The following is a 6,866-nucleotide window of genomic DNA, read 5'->3' on the forward strand; positions in this document are numbered from 1 at the left end:
TAAATAGAACCAGATAATTACAACCCATTGTATGGATTGGCCCTTGGTGTCATTCTTCATCATCAGTCATTATAGCTCACCAAAGAATCCTCTAAAGGCAGGCAGGAAACTTATGTAATCTCCCCACAACAACTACCACAGAGCCAACAACAGGCGTGACCACACGAGCCAGGAGGCAAGAACAAGAGAAGACACCCATGAAATAGATTCTTTGGTGATCAATCTATCTAATACCCAGCTATCTACTATGATAATTAATTAACACATTAAATAAAGGTTTGTCTTTCTGTCCAAAAGTATCATGGAATCTTGTTAAGACACAAATGGACTTTTTCAAGTTCACATGAAATTAAAATTATGTTCTTTCTTTGCAGATAAACCACCAAGACCACAAACTCAACCAAGTACAATCTTATCTGCTTTGTCCATTCAAGATATAGCAAATATCAATCTACTTGACAGCCTGGCAGTGCCAGGCAATGAAAATAGCTCCATACTAACCACCGCAGCACATCTGGACATACGCACTGACACTATGGAAAATACCCAACTGACTAGCAAGACCATATTCTGCACACGATTACCTGCAGGGAACACCATAGATGCATTTCATCTAGCAGGGTCACATGACTTGGAAATAGAACATCGAAAATATCTGAAAAGAAGGAAATTCTTATCGTAAAACATCACCCCTGGAGACCGTCTGGCTTTCAAAAACTTGCAACACTGCAAAGATCTGATTATCAAAGAGACAGACAAAGAGGGCAACACAGTGGTCCTAAATATAGATGATTACATTCCTGAAGCCCAACGACAACTGTCTGACAAAACGTGTTACCAGCCCTTAGCTCACGATCCAACCACAGACATCCAAAATATGTTCAAAACCAAATTGGAGGAGTGGTATACACATGATGCTGTGAAGAAAAAACAACAGTGCCAACCTTTTACCAACTTCCCAAAATACATAAAGGAGGGACCTTACCACCAGGAAAGCCCATAATAGCTGATATCAACTCAACTTGCCCAAGACTGGGTGAATTATTGATGAGAAATTACAACCATTTATGAAGGACATTCCATCATTCATTAAGGATAACAAAGATATCCTTACAAAACTGAGTAACAACCTAATTTCTTCTTAGCAACTATTGATATTGTGAGTCTATACACCTCTATTGAACACCAAGATGATCTAACAGTTGTCAAATGCACACTATGGACTAGACCAGCAAACTTTATCAAATCAGATTAAATGCTTCGTGGAATGCTCAAATTTTGTTTGACCCATAATATATTTAGCTTCAATCAAAAATTCTGTCAACAAGTACGCAGAGCCACGATGGGAGCAAAATTTATTCCACCCCATGCATGTATCTTTATGAGCCATGTAGAAAAGTTTTGGTTATGGGACTCAGTTTCTCTGTCTTTACTTCACACATCATTTATTGGGGATGGTATATTAAAGACATTCTCTACATCTGGCAGGGAGAGCAAGACACTTACAGAGATTTTTAAGTCAATTGGATGACAATCCCTGGCTGATCAAAACGACCCACCACTTTTCCAAATCTGAAGTCAACTTTCTCGAATTCTGAATTATATTCTCAGTGCAGACAGTTGTCACCCTAAACACAATATTCAAAATATACCCAAAGGAGAGTTTTTGTGAATCAAAAAGAACTATAGTGAGGATAGGATCTTTCTGGAAAAAGGAATGGAATAATGGAACGCCTGCAAAATAGAGGGTATAAATCTCATTCTCTGAAGTCAGCTATGAAAACAATCTCCCAAATGAACAGATCTATCACACTATGTAAAAAACAAATACCCACTGTGAAAAAAGAAGACCAAATTCACTTTATTACCTACTATCACAATAGTCATCACAATATCAGGACAACTCTGAAACGTCATTAGCATTTATTGGGGAACACGCCAGGCATAATGAGAAGAATACGTGAATACCCTAAAGTACGTTTTCGTAGAGCGCCAAATTTAAAACAGCTGTTATGCAAATTAAGTTTGTTGACAAAAGGAAAACCACCAGTAGCTTTTAGACAGACCAGAAGGTAATCATACATACGGCAACTGCAATATATGCAAATTGGGACAGAACAATACAACAGGCTTTTCACCCATCAGAATAAAAGAATGGATAGACTGCAAGAACAAGTTTGTGGTTTACGTGAACTTCTGTCCTTATAACTGGCCTTACATTGGGAGCACCATCCAGCCACTCAGAACCAGAATCCAAGAACATTATAGGAACATCAGCAAATTTGCAACAGGCTATCCACTAACTGACCATTTCCATGAAATACACCCTCACAATAAAATGCTCACTTTCCTTGGCATCGAAATAGTACACAGAAATAAATGAGGAGGAAATCGCGAACTGCGACTAAGCAGAAGAGTGAGTGAACTAATCTTGCAGTACAACCCAATAAAAAATTGACTTAACAAGGATGCAGAAATGCAGTACTGGCTAGAAGGGGACTGACAGATCCACAATACTTAAGGACAAGCATACTGCGGCTCTACCTAACAATGAACATGATCACAAAGACATAACATCCTTACAAACAATCTGAGCAAATGTTATCCTAGAGCGTGCTCCATATTTTTAGCTTTGATCAGTATGGAGTGATATGGTTTCTTTAAATCAAATGTAGGCTAAGTGCTAGAATAATAATTCTGTATAATTCGTTTGTGGAGACTACTCGAAAATCTGTGACCTTAATCTGTGTAGATCCAATATTGTAATATTACATGATCTGCTCAATCGGGATTCCATTTGTGATGTTTCCACTATTAACATCACCTGCATGGATAGTAGTCACGTAGGGTATTTGTCCCACTCCCTGGATTCTGGGATCCATCTTACGTTTCAAGCTACAATGAGAGGCTACTTATAAGCATGACTGATATGTACCGACACTTTTAATTGAGATACAATGAATACTTTCTGTAGTTACATTGTGGACGAGTTTACAGGGAAGTTGTCGTACACACCACTACTAATTTGTTCCAAAAGAAAACCGGTCCTTTTTACTTGCAACCCTTGCACTATTTTACACATATCACTTTTCATGAAACCCCCCCTGTTCTATTTACCTTCAAATTTCTTAATAATTCACACTCATAATAAAAAGAAATTGTATTTCCTAACATAGTGGAGTGCCCCATTCGAAGATGGCACCCATTTATTCCATATCCAAGTTCTCATGACTGGGATGCTGCTGGCATCAACAAATCACGACAGACAACAGCCCTTTCAATACGTTCTGGGAACCATCAATGTTTTGATAAAACTCTTTTTCTCCCCGAACATTATATACTGTCATGATTGAATAACTGTTTCATTTTTATCTAATTTTAAACATAATTTTTTGTATGATTGAACTTGTCCATATCAACTTTTATCATTATAATACATTTTTCTATGTCATCATAGTATGTGGTTGCTCTATTTTTCTTCTTGTGTATGTTTTATTGTACTATATTACATTTTTTGCCGGATATTTACGTTGTTTTTGCCTTGGTATCTACCTTTGCCATAAACTGCTTTGCCCTGACCCAGGAAATGTATTCTATTCAGGGGGTCCCTGTTCAACTGCATGAATCAACAAATCACGCTGACATGCCCAACTTCCCGCCGACTGATGGAGACCACTAAACCTATGACCAACAGGTATGAATAAGTTATTGAAAGTCTGGCGCCAATCGCCTTCGTGACTTAGGCACGGATAATAATCACTAGCCTTTGCCTCCGGACCTTTTCACTCGAACACACAATATGGTGGATTACCATCCACTGATCTTCTGAATATAGGTACGGAGCACCCGAGGTGCTTACAGTTTTTTACTCATATTGTTTTTCTTTTACTCCATATATAGCAATATGATGCTTAGACCTTGTCTTCGATTCATACAATAACGCTAAGTTAGTCTCTTCACATCAAATTTATTTTGAATTGTCATACTGACCGCACAGTAAACTTTAACCAATAAGACGATAAGAACTCATATTTATCACTGAAAATAGGTGACGGGTCACTTTCACTAAATATGCGGATCACCACTGATCGTTTTTACAAGACCACAAACTTGACAGCAATGCGTTGCAGCACCTTTTTACCTCAACTAGGTACTATGACAATTCTGATTGCACTGGTTTCTTATGATATATATATATATATTACCTACTGGCGGTCGCCAGTAGGTATATATAGTTAGGATTTTTTCTCTATGGAACTTTTGAAAATTCTATGTCTAATAACTTTGGCGTTTGTGGATGGAATCGGATGAAATTTTCAGGAAAATGGCACATTTTGTTTCTGAGCAGCCCCTGAAAATTTGGGGGGGTTCCGTCAAGGGGGGGCCGAGAAAAAAGGGGGGTCCCAAAACGCGTTTTTCCCATTCATTTTTCCATAGGGCTTTGGCCTCACTTTTAGCTCGAACGGCTGAATGGATTTGCACGAAACTTGGCAAAATTGTAGGGACTGTTAGCCCTATGTACCTTTGCTGGGTCTCAATATATGTGCTCCAGTGGATTTTGAGAAATTAACGTTTAAAAAAACAGATATATCTGTGACAGCGTACCGGATAGCGCACCAGTTCGCGTACTTTTCGCGTAACGGAGCTTTGCGAAGCGAAGCTGATTGGCTCTCCGGTGTCTGTCAACATTCTAAACAGTCCGGAGCGGCCACCATCTTGTCTCTCGGTAGGATCGAGAGACAAGAGGTGGTGAAAAACGAAGGGGGAAATGAAGGAAAGGGGGCAAGGTAGACCCCTCCTGACCCCCTAGGATTGATGAGGGGGATATTAAAGTGCCTCGCGGGGCAAAAGAAAAAAAAAGAAAATTGCGATTTTTCGCGGTAGAGGCGCTTCCCGGTACGCCAACCGGGCAGCTAACCTGCAGCGTAACGGGAGTCCGACATCTTGTGTTTTTGGAGCGTCCAGTTTGCGTACCGGGTAGCGTTCCGGTAAGCGTAACAAGGGGAAAACCAAGAGAAACAGTAAAATAAAATTTAAAGGAATAGATTTCCAGCAAACTTGGCAAAATTGTAGGGACTGTTTGTTTGATGTGCCTTTGCAAGGCCTCAAGATATGTGCACGTGTGGATTTTGTCTAATTAAGGTTAAAAAAAAAATATATATATCTGTAAGCGTGCTCTGGCGCGCTTACGTTACGGGTTTTGTTTGCGCTGCAGAGACGATACGTCACGTTTATGCGACGTGTCATGAGGCATCTCACGTGGCTACGTGATACGTCACGTAATAAAGAATATATTTTACAGCTATAGATATTAGCTTTTAAAAAACCAATGAAATTCACTGAGAAAACCATAGGTTATAGACCATATATAGTTAGGAATTTGCATTTACAAAACCTTCAAAATTCACTGAAAAAACCATTGGTTATAGACCATATATAGTTAGGGATTAGCATTTACAAAACCTTAATTTACTCGCACAAAACCATAGAAATTCGCATATATAGTTAGTTGCAATAACTATATATCACGCACCCGCAATCCACTGCTGATGATGTCACTTATTACATCATTCATGACATGGTCAGTAACATCACTGATGACATCTCAAATGACATCACTGATGACATCTCAAATGACATCACTGATGACATCACTGATGACATCACTGATGAAATCACTGATAACATCTCATTTGACATTACTGATCACATCACTGATGATATCATTCATGTGATAATACAATGAACCTCTTAAGACTCTAATATAACCTTAGATACAATCAGTGTAAACAGACACTCACAGACTGTCACTCATCCATGGAGTTACTCACACACCTAGTCAGTCATGCAAAGAATCAATCACACCTCCATTTCCTCAACTATACAGTTATACACACCTTACTTAATCAAACATATACTAACACATATTTACTCTCTTATACAATCACTGATACAAGTTCACAATGATCCATACAGCCACTCATATACAGCCACTCACACATTCACTGGCTCTTATGCACAGTTATTTATATATGTCAACTCTTACATGTACTGTGTTTTACATATGTACTTACTTTGACATGTAGCACTGAGAAATCGAATCACTCACCAATACACTCATGCAGACAGTCAACCGCCCATACAGCTGTTTCCACATGCACTTTTGAACCCATACATCTAGTGAATCAACTGCTCACACATCTATGCACAGAGTCACACACCTCCCAGCCACCCCCACACACACACTCACTCTCCCATACAAATATTTGGGCAACCAATCAATAACCCATATAGTCACTCATATAGCTACTGATCAACACATGCAGCAGTTTACAGAACTACAGAAATAATGATGCACAAATTAAGACAGTTTAGTCACTAACCCATGCACTCAGTGAGACACATTTAATCATTCCCTCATACAATCAGTCATGCACCTACTAAATCCTTCATCCAAACACTTATACATCCACTCATTCTTCAATATGTAAGACATATTTTAACTTTACAGAAACATACAGTCACTGGATGTTGTCATCAGTGATGTCATCAGTGATGTCATTTGAGATGTCATCAGTGATGTCATTTGAGATGTCATCAGTGATGTCACTGACCATGTCATGAATGATGTAATAAGTGACATCATCAGCAGTGGATTGCGGGTGCGCGATATATAGTTATTGCAACTAACTATATATGTGAATTTCTATGGTTTTGTGCGAGTAAATTAAGGTTTTGTAAATCCTAATCCCTAACTATATATGGTCTATAACCAATGGTTTTTTCAGTGAATATATATATATACATACACACACTCGGTCCAACTTCACTCACAGGGCTTATGTTTGGCAGTAGCGATGTGTATT

Source organism: Lissotriton vulgaris, chromosome 2_1 (genome assembly GCF_964263255.1).
Source record: "Lissotriton vulgaris chromosome 2_1, aLisVul1.2, whole genome shotgun sequence".
Classification (NCBI taxonomy): Eukaryota; Metazoa; Chordata; class Amphibia; order Caudata; family Salamandridae; genus Lissotriton; species Lissotriton vulgaris.